The following is a 17,960-nucleotide window of genomic DNA, read 5'->3' as shown; positions in this document are numbered from 1 at the left end:
TGTTCAAACCGCGGATATGTAACAGAAGCTGCACCTGGATGTACTTCTCACAGTTCTGGTCAGGGACACTAGAGGTCTCCCACCTTCGCACATCCTGTAAGAAAATATAGAGAACAAAGAACATAGAAAACCTACAGCACAATTCAGGCCCTTCGGCCGACAAAGCTGTGCTGAACATGTCCTTACCTTAGATGCATTCAAATATCCTGTCTAGCATCTCAATTGTCTTGATTGAGCAAATGTAAAGAAGGTATGGGGAAAAAAAAACACGTTTAAAACTGTCCATTCTGTGCAGGTCAGGACAGATCCCAGTGATCCAGAAATCCGAAGCCCTTCACGCTGCACCACTGCCTCAGCCATTCATTCATCTGTGCTCTAACCCTATTCCTGCCCTGACTAGCACATGTAACTGAAGTATTTGAGGGATTACTACTTTGATGTCCTGTTCATCTGCCTTTTCCTTAACTCCCTACACTCACCATACACGAACTCTTATCCCCCTGTAAGCCATTACGGTCAATGTACACCACAACCTGTCACTGCTTACCTTCCCTCCTGAGAATCTTCTGCAGTAGTTCTGAGACATCCTGCACCCTAACACTTCGGAAGAAACACAACACAATATCCTGATGTCTCCTACACCACAGAGAACATCCTGCCAATCTCCCGAACTATTAACGTATACAACGTTCAGATATGGCGAAGAGAGAGAGACTGAAGTGGATCAACAGTTCACCTACTTTCATGAGAACTGTTGCAGAATTTAAAGGAAAATAAAAGTAATTGCCGTTAACTGAACCTACAAGCTGAAAGGAAATGCCAACACAACGGCTGGAAGCAAAAACGAAATACTAAATGAATACTGTTTGTTGACAGATTCAGTCAAAAACGAAATCTTCTTTCCCAGAAAGGATGGAGGTCACCAGGTGCCGTACACGTTCTTGTGCTTTTGGCCAAGTCACTACAACGCTAAAAAAAAAAAGAGAAAATGTTATCAAAATGAAATTTTATAAGCATGAACGTGGATACGCACGCATTAGTTTGCCGAACCTGTTCCACGGTCCCCCTGCATGGGCGTGTAGACTGCACAGAAGAGTCCGTGCTTGTGACGCAAAGAACACTAAATATGGCAATCAAACTGATGGCATGTTACAAATCTATGAGATTCACGAGAGAATTTACAATAAGAAAACTACAACTTCAGCCTACTGCCATCTTAATAATATAGCGAGAGTTAAAAGACTTATGCCTTAGCAAGATCTAAAAAACCTCGTCCATACATTTATTTTAATTGCCTTGACCTTGGTAATTGCGTTTTCACCGGTCTCTGTAAAAAATCCCTTCGACAGCTGAAGCACATTCAGAACGCTGCTGCGAGAGCCCTCACTAAGACCAAGAAAGCAGAACACATTACATCAGTTCTCAGATCATTACACTGGCTTTCTGTCAATTAGTGTATGCAATTTGAAAAAACTACTACTGCTTTATAAAACACTGAAGGGTTTTGGTCGAAAATAGATCTCCGAGGTATTGCTGCCTTCCCGAGCTCTCGTGTCGTCAGGGGCGGGTCTGCTTACCGCCCTCATGGTCAAAACAATACTGGTTGAAGCTCAGCATATCTGGAAAAACCTTCCAAATAATCTGAAGTCAACCCCAGCTTTAATCTCTTTTAAATCGAAGGTTAAAACTTTTCTTTCCACTGTAGCTTTTAATTAGAATCTCCTGTATTGTAATTTTAATTTCTTTATTTTATGTATGTAACACGCTGTAAGGTTCACTGTTAATGTAACGGTTTCTCTGTAGCAGCAATGTTTGGGTGATGATAAGAGATAACGGAGATTTGGAATGTGGGGCTATCCAGTGAGAGGGATGTTGTTCCTTGTTGTGTGTGTGGGAGCAGGGATTTCACGGTCTTTTGCCGGGGAGGAATGAGGAGAGAAGACGCAAATGGAGAGAGTTGGTAGACCACCGGACGAGTGGACTTGTAGCGAGGGTCCGAGAGTAGGCTACTGTCGGCTGAGGTCGACAGGAAACCAATGGACAGAAGCATGAGCTCCAACGTTACGCATTAGGTTGCTTCATGAGAATTGGTCTTTTATTTTGTTTCATTACCAACCATATAGTGCAATTAAGAATTATAAAGCTCAGTCGTTTAATCGCATATTGTGTACTGTTGTTATTTCGTGGTACTGATTTGTAACAGGGACAAATCGCGCAGCATCCACCCAAACAAGAGTTCTTATGTTCGGCCTGGCCTAGGGCTGTCTACCCCTAGATCAAGCCGTTAGCCGAACCCAGATGTACAATTGTGGGATGTCGTTCGCGATTGATTTTGTTGGATGCTGTGTGATTACACTGAGCATTCAGTCAGTAGGGTAGATATTCATACTCCGAATGAATTGTTAATTCACCTGTTAAGTACTGTTAAAGTTGCAATTGCGGGTGCAGCTTTCGATTTATTGCAGACCAGCTGGGGGCGGAGATTTCAAAGACGGGGTTCTATCGTTTCTGATAAGTGAGGGGAAGACGTGGTCGGATTTGGAATATGTATTTAGTCCACGAACCCCAATGAAGAGTGAGAATTCTGAGTTAGTATCAGCCCTTACCTCTCTGGCGAATAAATGGTAAAATGCACAGATTCAAAGTCGCTGCTATCGTAGGCTCCCCCTATTTTCTGGAATAATGCCCCCCTAAAGGGGAAGAGGAGTATGAGGCTTGGGCGCAGCAGTCCTCTCAGTGGTTAGATGAGTGGCAGTGCTCTGATGAAGTAAATCGACAGAGATCGGTAGAGAGTTTGACTGGGCGGGCTGCTGACTTTGTGAGAGCCTTTAGGTTGCGATATCCCGTAGCGACAGATGTCTATTACATGAAAGCACTGAGCAATGTTTTTAGCCCGACAGGAAGCCCAATGGAACTCATAGTGTCTTTTCAGAATATGCGTTGCTTCAGGAGAAGGAGGAGAAGCTTTTTGCTTATATTTTACGGCTAGTGAGGCAGCTAAATTGCTTACAGCGAGATGGTTCGTTCAGGCAGCTGAGGTGGATCAGTTAAGAGTGGACCAGATAGCCAGGGGCGCCCAATTCCAGAACCTGATTTCTTGGGGTCTCAGACAGTCTGGCAAGAAGCGCCCCCTCCATCTTTTGCTGAGCTGACCAGAGAGGTATGGGAGGACAAGAAAGCGTCGGAGTCTCGAGGAGCCTCCATCAGCAGAGTACAGTCCTCGGTAGTGGTCCCCTGCGGCGAAGTGACCACGGATAGACCCCGGGGAGCTGTTGAGGAGATTGTGGCATAGTAGAGAACGACGATATGTCGGCTGTAATCAACCCCCACCCATATGATGGAGCTGATGGGGGGGCGGATCCCCCAAGGGGACGAACAATGCGGAAAGCCAACAATGGTAGCAGATGTCACGCAAGAATGAGTGTGAGCCCCCGGGTACCTATGCAGAGAGAGTGGTTTGGAATACTTAGAGGAGACCCAGTGAGGGAACGGCCTGATGTCTCTGGAGGAGCACGTTCTCAGCAATACACCAAGGAAGTCCCGAAAACGAAGGTCCTATTCCTGATGGCTTAGTGGGCCATGCTCCAGTGTGTCGCTACGGATAGAGTTTATTTATGCTAAAGCCATACTCGACACCGGGTCGCATGTCACGTTGTTGTACCGTGCCTTTTACACCCGGTATCTGAAGCACTTACCATTGACCCCGTTCAGGGTACTGGAGATCTGTGTGCTTAGCTCTAGTATTATCCGAAAGACAGTTATTTGTCAGTGAAGTTGGAGTTCTCGGAGGCCGATGTGGGAATGTCTGAGGTCGTTGATACATTAGCGCTGGTTTGTCTGGATCTTCTTTAGAAGGGCGGCGTTTCAATTCCAGTGGGGACAAACGCCGCTCTTGTGAGGAGGTTCATGAGGGCCTGCAAGGAGAAGGCTAGCGAGAGCTTTCTGGTTTAATCGGACCTTGCTTGACATGCTCGGGACCTTGGAGATCAGCAAGAAGAGCAGGTGGAATCAACATATTGGACATCTGGTCCACACTTACAACTGTACCCGAAATGAAGCTACCGGGTACGCGCCATACTAGCTAACTTTTGGGCGCGAGGCGAGGTTGGCTATTGACAATTGTTTTGAGAATGACGAGGGCGACTTACCACCGGATTATCTGAAATATGTGTCTGACATGAGAACAGAGCAGAAAAGGACTTATGAACTGCAAAGCAGGATCAAGGAAATAAGAAGAGGTGTGATCAACAGGTGAAGCTCTCCCAACTCCTGCCGGGAGTTAGGGCCTTCATAAGGAATTTGGAGCGACCGGGGAGTCATAAGTTGGCAGACCACTGGGCGGCTAAGCCATATGTGGTGGAGAGGCAAATGCCAAACCTACTCGTTTTCCGGGTGAAACCAGAGGATGGGAATGGGCCTGTCAACATTCTCCATCAGAACTACTTGCTGTCCCTGGGACAAGAGGTACAGGTAGACCCAGAGCACAACTTGAAGACTACATCTAGTAAGTGGACTCTGCGAAAATGCGGGGCGACTGCAGGGCCCACAGCAGGAGAGGTTAGGCCGGTCCCCACCCCAGAGAGGGATACTGATTCTGAGGATGAGGACCTGGATATGAGGTACATGCTGTCTTTAGCTAACTCCCCATTGTTTGAGGAAGAGACTTCCAGCCCTTCCCCCGCTTAGTCAAGTCAAATGGGGAAGGGAGGAAGTGCAATCTGTGTACAGCCTGGGATGCAGCGGCACCCTGCAAGGGATGAAGCGGGGCTTGGTCACGGGACCGAGCGGTCCGAGTTGCAGTTCGCGCGAGTGATAGGTCGGGGGAAGCTTCAGCAGGTAGTCCAGAAGTATCCCCAACAGTGTCTGATCCTGAAGAGTTAGGTGAGGGGGTACGGAGGTCTCAGAGAATTAGGAGAGCACGGGATAGGCTGGCCTACGTAGCAGCAGGGGAACAGTGTGTTACTTCCACCATGCTGAGGAGCTCTGTCACTACCTTTTATCCCTGAAATGGTCTTTGCGTTTTGCAGGAAGGGTTGGCGAATTATCACAACGTCATGAGGACATGACTAAACTTGGTGGAGGGACCGTGTAACGCGCTGTAAGGCTTCACTGTTAATGTAATGGTGTCTCTGTAGCAGCAATATTTGGGCTATGACTAGAGATAGCGGGGCTTTGGAATGTGGGCTATCCAATGAGAGAGATGTTGTTCTTTCTTGTGGGTGTGGGAGCAGAGATTTTGCGGTCTTTTGCTGGGAAGAGACGGGGAGAAGACGCGAATGGAGAGAGCTGGAGACCACCGGACGGAGTGTACTTAGAGCGAGAGTCCGTGGGACGGCTCCACTTGGAGGAGGTCGACAGGGAACCAGTGGACTGAATCATGAGCTCGAAAGTTACGGATTAGAATTGTCATAGCAGGGCGTTTGGAATGGACCCAAATGCAGGACACAGACACTGAAGTACCAGGAACAGGACGGGACTAAAGGACGGGACAGGTCACAGACTAGGCTAGGGAAGCAGGACCAGGACGAGGGATTGGGAACAAGGAGCCTGCGTATGGACTCCGAGCCCGAGACTGGCCAAGGACCCAGAACCTGGGTCTTGACTCGGGCTCAGACCCCAAACCAGGCGAAGACTGGACAAGGGCTGGGGTCTTGAGGCTTGAGGCTGGGGTCTTGAGGCTTGAGGCTTGAAGTTGGCCTCTTGAGGCTTGATGCTTGAGACTGGGGTCTTGAGGCTTGAGGTTTGACGCTGGGGTCTTGAGGCTTGGGGCTTGGGACTGGGGTCTTGAGGCTTGAGGCTTGTATAACGGAGGCTGAAGCTTGGAGGCAGACTGGGAACTGTACATCAACATAGAACCAGGACTTATCCTTCGACAAGCCGGGACTCCTCTTTAACAAGACGCTAACATGAGACTGCACAGTACATAGATATAGAGCCGGGACTTATCCTTCGACAAGCCGGGACTCAACTTTCAGTCCACACCAAATTGGGGCAGGTCCATCTGTCGGGTAACGGCAGAACGGCCTGTCTTTCCCCCCGGGGCGAGGACAGGAAGAGACAAACATCGAAGAACGACAGACAGTTCCATCTTTGCATCGGGGCAGCTCCGAGTAGCCATTACAGCCAGAAACCTTGGTTGGCTACAGAAACAACCGGATCCCTACCTAGCTCGAAGTGGCTGACGGCCACCCCGCTGGCCCGGGAAACGGCCAAATCCATACCGCAATGACAGCTCCAACTATTGACAGCAAGGCTCCAAGAAGCAATGGTTCTCCAACACGGCCTAAAGATGGCAAGTGGCCGTTCCAGCCTTCCACCAGCCATTTGCTCCCAGGGAATCTTGTCAAGACGACCACCCCCCCCCCCCCCCCAACCACACTCAATCCCAGGGCCACTTATATTCCCAGCTCAAGATGAGAGTCAGGTGCTTATGATTAAGTCCAACTGAAACAATGGATAGTCAGAGGACCCGGAATCCGGAGTCCGCGGACCAGACCGTGAACCAGAATGTGGACTTTGGAGCAGACCATGACAAGACTGTTTCATGAGAATGAACCCTTTCCTTTTTTTAATTTCTTTACTAAGCATGTAGTCACAAAAAGAATTATAAATCTCAATCGCTTAATCGCATATTGTGTACTGTTTGTTATTTCCTGATACTGATTTGTAACAGGGGACACATCACGCAGCATCCACTCAAACAAGATTTCTTATGTTTGGCCTGGCCTAGGGCGGTCTGTCCCTAGATAAAGCTGTTAGCCGAACCGAGAATTACATGTTTGATTTTAGTGTCTTGATATTTTCTGAAATTTTATGGTTCATTTTTATATCTTGTTTCGTGTAAAGCACTTTGGACTGCCTTATGCTTTACAAATATATCTGATTTGCCTTGCCTTCTAGCCCCTGTAGCCTGTAAGGTTATTCCAAAGCACAACAATGACCATGGTAATGAGAAATAAATGTTGATCCAGTGTGGTGACGATGACTCAAGAGTGACAAATGTAGTAAAAATCCTTATTTTAAGACTGCGATCGTGTGCTGAAAAAAAAAATAGACTTTGTTGCAGGGTTTGGAAAGAACAGGACAATATAGTATTGAGATGAAGGATCAGACATTATTTAACTGGTATTCGCTGAGTTTGGCAATTAGCTTCATTAGCAGTCGTTCTATGACCGGTCGTGGTGACATCGTGTGCAGTTGCTGATGTTTCTTTCTGGGGGTGTTCCCATTTATATAGCCCCCTTTTTCGGGTCCCTTTGTCTTGATAGGCTATCGCTTAAGCTGACCTGTGAGTGTGGAACATGTCAGTTAACTTTCTGTTGAGTGACCAGAAACAGAACAGTCAAACTTCTGGTCATTACAGTTAAAGGGCAGATGTTTAAGATTGAGAGAGGCGGGAGCGAAAGAGATAGAGGGAGACAGAGAGAGGGAGAGGGGGAGGGTTGGAGGGAGAGCAGGACGTGACAATTTCTAAAGCTAAATGCCCTCAGGCAGCACATCCACCCATTGCACCAGCCAGGGGACCACGATGGGCTTTCTAATGGCTGTGGTCAACAGAGTGGGGCCCGTAAAATAGTTATAGTTTACCCCATTATCCTGTTTTTCTGAATTATCAGAATCCTGAATTATCATCACTGTAGGAAAAGAAAGAGCCCTTCCTATTTCTAGAATTCCTCACCCTGGTAGTTTACCTCTTCTCCTTACCAGCCTGTCTCCTCCCCCGTATGCCCTTCCTCGCCCTCTTCTAAGATCCACAGTCCATTTCTATCATATTGCCTTTTTTCCAACCCTTTTCCACCTATCATCTCTTAACCTATTATTACATACCTCTCCTCCTTGCTTCAGCTATTCCCTTCCGGATTATCTTCCATTCCCTCCACATCTGCTTATTCTGATACATTCCCCTTCCTTTCCAATCCCGATGGAGGGTCTCCGTAGGAAACGTCAATTCATTATTCATTTCCATCGATGCCGTCTGACCTGCTGAGTTCAGGTGCATTTACTACAATCTTATTCAACAAAACGATCGTATTCTATTTTTGAAGAATGCTCACATAACCCATGCCACACTTCAAGTTATAACTTTCCCAAATACTATTTCTATTCGGGTGCTTTGACAACAAGCAAATAAAATATTCTGCATCACAAAGCCAAAAGGAGAATCTAAGCAATTCCGCGAAAATGTAGGAAGAGGGATACATTAAAAAAAATCCAAGTCACTGAATATCCCTAGGTGGACTATTAAGTCAATCATCATGAAAGCGAAAGAACAGGGCACATCTGTAAATCTGCCTAGAGCAGGCCGTACTCAAAAAATGAATCACCATGCAAGAAGGAGACCAGTGAGAGAGGCCATTAAGAGACCTATGGCAACTCTGGAGGAGATACAAGCTTCAGTGGTTCAAATGAGAAGGACCGCGAGTCGAACAACTGTTGCCCGAGTGTTTCATCTGTCGCAGTTTATGGGGGAGTGGAAAAGAGAAAACACTGTTGAAAACAACTCACATGAAATCCGGCTAGAGTCTGCCAGAAGGCTTGTAGTAGGATCTGAAGTCAGCTGGAATAAGGCGCTATGGTCTGGCGAAACCAAAATTGAGCTTTTTGCCCATCAGACTAACTGCTATGTTCGGTTTTAAGCCAAACATCGCACATCATCAAAAACACAGCTCCTCTGCCGTGAAGCTGCATCATATTGTTAGGATGCTTCACTGTAGCAGGCCCTGGAAATCTGTGAATGTCGAGAGTAAAATGAATGTAAAAAAAAATACGGAGAAATCCTGGAGGAAAACCTGATGCAGTTTATAAGGGAACTGCGATGTGGGAGATTTGTTTTCCCACAAGGCAATGAATCTAATCATAGAGCAAAACTACACGGAAATGGATTACGAACAACAAAGTTAATGTCCTGGAGTGGTCAAGTCAGAGTCCAGACCTGAATTCCAATTGGGAATTTGTGACTGGACTTGAAAAGGGCTGTTTACTCATGATCCCCATGCAATCTGACAGAGCTTGAGCAGTTTGTCAAGAAGAATTGGGGGAAATTGCAGTGTCCAGATTTGTAATGATCTGTTTTCAATTTGGCATGAAAGGGTACTTTTCTGGTGATCAGTATTCAATAAAGCCAAATTAAATATTGTAAAACAATATAACATAGAACTGTCCAGAGGGGTCAAATGAATATATTTTATAGGCAATGTGCAGGTTATATTGCCAAGAGGGGCCGGATGGACCCAAACGCAGGACGCAGGCACTGAAGTACTAGGGGGAGGACAGGATGGGGATGCCATGGCACTTAAGGGTAGCTGGGGTTCAGGCAGGCGGAGCGGAGTGGCTCCCGAAGTTCAGCTTCAGGTAGACAGGCTCCCGGGGTTCAGGCAGGCAGGCAGACAAGTCCCTGGGGTTCAGGCAGATAGGGTTCAGGCAGGCGGGCAGGCAGGCAGGTCCCCGGGGTTCAGGCGGGCAGGCAGGCAGGTCCCCGGGGTTCAGGCGGGCAGGCAGGCAGGTCCCCGGGGTCAGGCGGGCAGGTAGACAGGTCCTCGAGGTTCCGGCAGGCAGGCAGACAGATAGGTCTAGGTGGCGATAGGCTAGCGGAGAGCCCTCCCTGGGCGGGTCGCATGTATCCCGGGTAGGGGCGCCTCCCAGGCGGAAACACCGGAGGCCTGGGCACGACGCGGACCCCTTGGCGGGTACGGGCACTATACCAGAGTTCGGGCGGAAGAGAAGGAGGGGACAAAACCCCCGCCGGGCCACGGCCCATCGGCCGGAGCCGCCCGACGGAGGCAAGGGATAGGAGCAGGCAGCACCACCGCCGGGCCAAGGCAGGTTGGCCAGAGCCGCCAGATGGAGGCAAGGGATAGGTACAGGCAGAACCTCCGCCGGGCCACGGCCCATCGGCCGGAGCCGCCCGACGGAGCCAAGGGATAGGAGCAGGCAGAACCACTGCCGGGCCAAAGCAGGTCGGCTGACGTGCCCGACAGGAGCAAGGGGTAGGAACGGTCATAGGTCCAGGTCGACCAACACAACAGTCATGACAACGGGAAATTCGGAAACGGCCGGCAGACAGCGCGACCGCGCGAAAAACAAAACCGAGCGGAGAAGCAGGACCAGCGCATAGGAAGAAAGGTGGGAGAGCGGACCAACCTGGCAATACTGGTACGGGCAGAGAAGCATGATGAAGAATAGGTCTGAGCCCGGGCAGGATAACAGAATGCAGAGACGATTTCGGAGCCGGCGGAGAAACAGGGAACAGAACAAAATGACCACCCGTCTGGTCCCAGTCCCAAGGCCCCTTATAAACACCTGCAGCTCAATGAGTTACAGGTGTGTCTCCTTGAACCAGGAGGGTCCTAACTAGATCACGGGTGACGGGAGGGGCAACTGCAGGACCCGGAGTCCGGAGCCCCCGGACCGGATCAAAACCCAGAACGCGGTTCCGGATTGAACCCTGACATATATAGAGTGAGATACTTCAGTAGTGTGGTTTTTATTTTTGTTTTTCCCCACAATGTCCCTTAAACCAGAATATATAAACTCCTTAAATGAGCTCTGTTACATGTCTCCAACTCACTTGCATAATCTCCCGTTTCTATAGCCCCCTTCCTTCCGTCACTTTATTTACCACCATCCCCACCAGTCTGTGACCCACGTATTCAACCTAATAAGCTCGTCAATTTCCTTGAACTTCTTTCAATTTCGTATACTTTCAAAAGATGTTGAAAATGTAATTTGGGGAACATAATTTTCTTTGCATCAAAACCTCCATTCAACGTGGAAATAAGATACTAAAATTGCTTCATCAATCGCCTTGATATCCCAGTTATTGAGATACCGAATGCCATAAGGATTAGCCGGGCAGAAAAGGATGAAATTATTTCCCTCATACAGCTGAATGTTTAATCAGCGGAGGATGTCTGAGGATGAATGACCGGCCACGTGAAAACGCGATCTGGATGAGTTTATTTCCCAGTTGACTATAAACTCTTTGAAAGAGTAATGAGCTTTCTAGTTAGGGAAGCTTGATTATAGACAAGAAGTGTTCAGGATTTGGTGGACGAAGTGCCTGGTGAGAGATAATTCGTACGCAAGTTGGAGCCACTTCGTGGAATCATGTCGTCCCTTGCTCTGCTCATGAACCACAAAGCTTGGATTCCTTACTGAACTCCGTACCAGAAGTATTCCGACTGTATTTTGTTTTATAAGTCTTTTATACACCGGAATTTATGGCCGTTACGGTATTATTTATCACAATGTTCATTCACGATGCCCACCTACTGAAATTCCGAAGTTACTGGCAGATCGGCCGAGTTATGTTGACGTATTGGAGCAGGGTCGATGTGTGTGCGTCCTAGCCCAGTTCATATTTCGAATGTATGTGCGGGAAGTTAAAAAGTTCCTGCGATACACTGTGGTAAATTGGATTAGTAAGTATGTGGATGATAATAAGATAGGTGGTGTTGTGAGTAATGAAGTCGGCTTTCAAAGGTGAAGTTTAATGCTGATAAGTGTGAGTTGCTACATCTTGGTAGGACCAATCAAAATAGGACATACATGGTAAATGGTAGGGCATTGAAGAATGCAGTAGAACAGAGTGATCTAGGAATAATGGTGCATAGTTCCCTAAAGGCTGAATCTCATGTGGATAGGGTGGTGAAGAAAGCTTTTGGATGTGTTGACCTTTATAAATCAGGGCATTGAGTATAGGAATTGGGATGTAATGTTAAAATTGTACAAGGCATTGGTAAGGCCAAATTTGGAGTATTGTGTACAGTTCTGGTCACTGAATTATAGGAAAGATGTCAACAAAATAGAGAGATCACAGAGAAGATTTACTAGAATGTTACCTGTATTTCAGCACCTAAGTTACAGAGAAAGGTTGAACAGTCAGGTCTTTATTCTTTGGAGCGTAGAAGGTTAAGGGGGGACTTGATAGAGGTATTTAAAATTATGAGGGGGATAAATAGAGTTGACGTGCATAGGCTTTTTCCATTGAAAGTAGGGGAGATTCAAACAAAAGGACATGAGCTGAGAATTAGGGGGCAAAAGTTTAGGGGTAATACGTGAGGGAACTTATTTACTCAGAGAATGGTAGCTGTGTGGAACGAGCTTCCAGTAGAAGTGGTCGAGGCAGGTTTGATATTGGCATTAGAAGTAAAATTGGATAGGTCTATGGACAGGAAACGAATGGAGGGTTATGGGCGGAGTGCATGTCGGTGAGACTAGGTGAGAGTAAGCGTTCAGCATGGACTAGAAGAGCCGAGATGGCCTGTTTCCGTGCTGTAATTGTTATATGATTATGGTTATATGATATTATTTGTGGATTATATTATGTTACTAAGGAAATTACATCTGAAAAGAAAAGTGTTTTGCAATCAATTTACAAATGAGCTTTTGTGACTGCAGTTATGATTTTCCAAATCTGGCGTCAATATAGTGAACCTCATGGGATTATTGTGAAGGCATGGTTGGGTACGACTGGGGTGCTGCTTCTCCTGAGTGTAGTACAGCCAAGGACTATGGCCCTCAATCTAGGGAGTCAATGCGAAAAATGTAAGTTCTTTACAGTTAGTGACCGATCATATTTTCATTCTCGACCGTGAGATAGTGAAAAATAAAATCTGAGGATATTTAGGGCGGATGGTATGAAGGAATGTTGGTCACTGAGGGGCGAGTTGGTACATGACTTTCTTCTGCCAAATCAGGCGCGGTTCTATTGAGTGGTGGGTCAATCAGTGTGCAGGGGAAATGGTCATCTGCAGTTTGTATTTCATATGTTCACTTTCGACTTTCCCACTTCCATTAACGCATTGGTGCACTTAGCCAAGCAAATGGCATCAGGTTCCAAGTAATCATTCAATAATCACGCAGGTGCAAGGGAAGTCGGTGACGCCTTGCTCGCCCCTCCCCTGGGTATGGGGATCTGCTGTCTGTGTACTAACTACCAGGTTTGCGTTAAATACTTAATATATTAGTTACAAACCGAAAACGCTTGAGTCCCCAGTGTTGAGGAGCGGCAGTACAACATTGGCCATTCCAGAACCTTTCTTTGAAGCATTGAACATGGAGAAGCGCAGGACAGGAATATGCCATAGGCTCACGCAGACAATGGCTGTCTTGCTCTCTAAGGAAAATAAACCGAAATTAAACTACATTCTCAGAGTCTGTCAATTGTGACTTCACCAGTCAACAGACTCAAATTGTCATGCCATTTCCATGTCACTGACTAGAAGTCAAAGCGAGGTGCTTGGGACTGAAACGTGACTGAAAGAAGTAATTTATATTCATGTGCAGAACGGCAATGTGTTGCGTTGAATTCGAACGGTGACAGTCGCCTAATGCAGTCATTTAAAACGCTGCGGAACTGCAGCTTTAGGGTCCTATATCATAAACATTGCTGCTTATTATCCAAATGAGAATAAGTAAAAGATTGAGCGCGCAGATAGGGGAATATGGTAAATAACGAGTGGATTTAGCTATTAGATCAGATTAGAAAATGTTTAATCTGGAATTTCTTGGAAGGTTTTTAACACAGTATGTGGTCGGGTCTAAGACTGCACTGCCAGTCGAAGAGTAAATAGCATTTAAGTGTAATTTAAGCAGACACATGAACAATCTGGGAAAGGAGGAATGCTGATCATGTATCGCCAGATGTGTCGATCAAGATCGCATCGTGGACGGCACATGCTTGGGCCGAGGTCCCTATTTCTATACCTTACTGTTCTGTTTTCAACTAAGATGAATTATGTTGACAAAATAGAACTAGGATAACAGGCATGACCACGATTATTGAAGGAAACGTTGCCATTTTTGAGGCTGTTAGAAAAATCATATGAAGTCAATAGTGTCGTAGGCCCTCTGCAAAAAAGGACATCATTTTTGATGCATAGTACAGTTGAAATGGAAGCGGAATCAGTCTTTCGCTAATTTACTGCGCCAATTCACGCAGCAATCAGAAGCCATCTCAGAGTTTCAACACCTTTATTATTTTATTTATTGTTTAACATATAGTGAGGAGCAGCCCTCCCGGCCCTTCGAGCCACGCTGCCGCATCAAACACGAAAACTCGATTAGCGCTAAATCACCGGAGAATTTACAATGAACAATTAACCTACCTGCTTAGACTGTGGGAGGAAACCGAAGAGCCGTTTATAACCCATGCAGTCCAAGGGGAGACGAACAGACTCTATAGAGACGGTGCCTGAATTGAACTCCGCACTCTGGAACTCTGTGAGGTTTCTAGCGTCGCGCTTATCATTAGATCACCGTGTCGAATCTGCGTTCAATTAATTTTACAATGGTTTCACATGTAAAACGTAAAATGCAGGTCATAGTCAACTGGTCAGATAGCATTATGGAGGCGAAAAGAACAGCGATTCAACTCGTGGTCAAACCTCAGTCTAGGCCATAATTTGACACCACAATGTCTTATCTGACTTTTCTTTAGTCATCTCACTTTTTGATTGAAGCTTAATAGTTACTAAACTACGTTAATTTGTTATTTATTGACCTAACGCTAACTCCGTATTTCCTCATTGGAAAGTTTGAGAGCGACACACTATAATACTTCAGTTTCTGAGCGTAAATGTGGTCAGAAGTGGACCAGCCTATGCTGTGGGTCAAGACATTAGAGTTTACATCACACAGGCACAGCCACGTTGAGAGGGCAAATGTTGGAGGCACTGTTAATGTCCTTGTCACTGGATGCAGGAGTCTGAGTTGAGGTGAGAGTTCGAAGGTGCTATCATACAGGTGAGTCATAATCTTCAGTGATATCTCTGTTTTCAGGATGTGCCACCCGGGGATCAAAATAGATGTCCTTCTCATCTGTCAATTCACGGGCGAAGAAACGTCTTCTATTCACCAGTGACGTTACCTGAGGAAATAATATACAATTTATGTTGACTATGTAGGCAACTGGAAGGTGTTAAAGTTTGTGAGGACAAATAGGACGATATTTTCTGAATTTGTATTAAACATCGTAGTAATGTGTCTTTGCAGACAATTTATCTGTTTCGTAAGGCCACGTTCCACAAAAATGGTTCCCCTGATGATCATTGTCGTCTGACTCTAGGCCTACATTTTACCGTAAGACATTAAGACATGGGAGTGGAATTAGGCCACATAGCCCATCGAGTCTGCTCCGCAATTCAACCATGCCTGATCCTTTTTTCCCATCTTCCTTGAGCCAATTTCCCTGCCTTCTTCCCGTAATCTTTAATGCCATTTCCAATTAAGAACCTATCAATCTCTGCCTGAAATACACCCAACGACCTTGCTTCCACAGCTCCACGTGGCAACAAATTCCACAAATTCATCACCCTCTGGCTAAAGAAATTTCTCCACATCTCTGTTTTGAAAGGGTGCCCATCTATCCTGAGGCTGTGCCCTCTTGTCCTAGACTGTCATACGCTGGCAAATATCCTTTCTACATCCACTTTGTCTAGGCCTCTCAGCATTCAATAGGTTTCAAAGATATTCCTCATTCATCCTTGTAAATTCCAGCGAGTACAGACCCAGAGACATCAAACGTTACTCGTATGATAAACCTAGAATCATCCTTGTGAACCTCCTCTGGACCCTCTTCAATGCCAGCACATCAGTTCTAAGATGAGGAAACCAAATTGTAAACAATACCAAAGGTGAGGGCTCACCAGTGCATTATACAGCCTTAGCAACACATCCTCTTGCATTCTAGGGCTCTTGAAATGAATGCCAACATTGCATTTTCCTTCCTCACCAGCGAATCAGCTTGCGAGTTAACCTTTAGCGTGTTCTGCTCAAGGACTTCCAAGAGTCCCTTTGCATCTCAGATTTTTGGAATTTGTCCTCGTTTAGAAGATAGTCCACACATTTATTTCTACTACCAAAGTGCATGACCATGCATTTTCCAGCATTATATTTCATTTGTGACATTCTTGCCCATTCTCCTAAACTGTCATTCTGCATCATATTTCCTCAACACTACCTGCCCCTCCACCAGTCTTCATATCATATGCAAACATGGCAACAAAACCATCTATTTCATCATCTAAATCATTTATATACAGCATAAAAAGAAGTGGTCCCAGCACCGAGCCCTGAGGAGCACCACTGCTCACTGGTAGCCAACGAGAAAATGATCTTTTTATTCCCACTCGCTGCGTCCTACCAATCAGCCAATCTTCTAACCATGTTAGTAACTTTCCTGTAATATCATGGGTTCTTAAACTGCAGCCTCATGAATGGACCTTGCAAAGGCCTTCTGAAATACAAATATACAACATCCACCATATCCCCTTTATCGATCCTACTTGTAATCTCCTCAAAAATTCTAACAGGTTCATCTGGTAGTATTTTCCCTTAAGCAACCCAAGCCGGCTTTGTTCTATCTTGTCCTGTGTCACCAAATCACTACATACTTCATCACCTCGTCCTTAACAATTGACTCTAACATCTTCCCATCAACTGAGGTCAGGCTAGCTTCCTTTCTGCTGTTTCCTCCTTTCTTCAAGAGTGCAGTGACATTAGCAATTTCCAGCCCTTTGGCAGCATGCCAAACTCCAATGATTTGTGAAAGAGCATTTCTAATGCAGCCATAATCTATAAAGCTACATCTTTGAGAACGCAATGGTGCAGTTCCTCTGGTCCGGATGACGTGTATTTTAGGACTTTCAGCTTTTTGAGCACCTTCTCCCCTGCACCCACTTATCTTCCTTCACAGACTACAACATCTGGCACACTGAAAGTGTCTTGCATAGTGAAAACTTATGCAAAATACTCAATTAGCTCGTCTCCCATCTCGTTGTCCCCCACTATTATTTCTTCTAGCTAATTTCTAATGTTCCTGCATTTTGAAGATGTGACTAAGCACATTGATGAAGGAAGAACTTTAGATGTAGTGTATATGGATTTTAGTAAGGCATTTGAAAAGGTACCCCATGCAAGGTTTATTGAGAAAGGCATGGGATCCAAGGGGCCATTGCTTTGTGGATCCAGAACTAGCTTGCCCACAGAAGGTAAAGAGATGCTGTAGACGGGTCGTTATCTGCATGAAGGCCGGTGACCAGTGGTGTGCCTCAGGGATCTGTTCTGGGACCTCTACTTTTTGTTATATTTATAAAAGACCAGGATGAGGAAATGGAGGGAATGGTTAGTAAATTTGCTGATGATGCAAAGGTTGGGGGTGTTGCGGATTGTTTGGAGGGGTGTCAAAGGTTAAAACGGGACATTGATAGGATGCAAAACTGGGCTGAGAAGTGGCAGAAGGAGTTCAACCCAGATAAGTGTAAGGTGGTTAATTTTGGTAGGTCAAATATGATTGCAGAGTATAACATCAATGGTAAGACTCTTGGCAGTGTGGAGGATCAGAGGGATCTTGGGGTCTGAGTCCATAGGAAACTCAAAGCAGCTGCGCAGATTAACTCTGTGGTTAAGAAGGCGTATGGTGTATTGAACTTCATCAATCATGGAATTACTATCGACTTTGGTATTATTTGCTAGGATGCTTTCATATTTCATCATTTCCTTTCTAATAATTATTTTAGTTGCTTTTTGTAGGTATTTAAAAATGTCCCGATCTTCTACCTTCCCACAAATTTTTGCATTGCTGTTTGCCCGCTCTTTTGATTTCACATTAGTTTTGAATTCACTTGTCAGCCACAATTGTAGTACTTTGCCATTTAAGTACTCCTTCCTTTTTGAAATACACATGTCTTGTACATTCCTCATTTTTCCAAGAAACGCAAGCTGTTGTTGCTCTGCTGACATCCCTGCCAGCTGCTCACTCCAATTTACTTTGGACAGCTCCTCTCTCATACCACTGCAGTTTCACTTACTCTGCGTAAATATTACTACATCAGACTTATTTTCTCCATATCAAATTTCAAGTTGGAGTCAATCATATTGTGATCACTAGTTCCTCGGGGCTCTTTTACCTTAAGCTCCCTAATCGGCTCCAGTTCATACAGAACACCCAATCCAGTATA

This window comes from Hemitrygon akajei, chromosome 1, assembly GCF_048418815.1.
Source record: "Hemitrygon akajei chromosome 1, sHemAka1.3, whole genome shotgun sequence".
NCBI lineage: Eukaryota > Metazoa > Chordata > Chondrichthyes > Myliobatiformes > Dasyatidae > Hemitrygon > Hemitrygon akajei.
Note: the sequence above shows the minus strand (reverse complement) of the source record.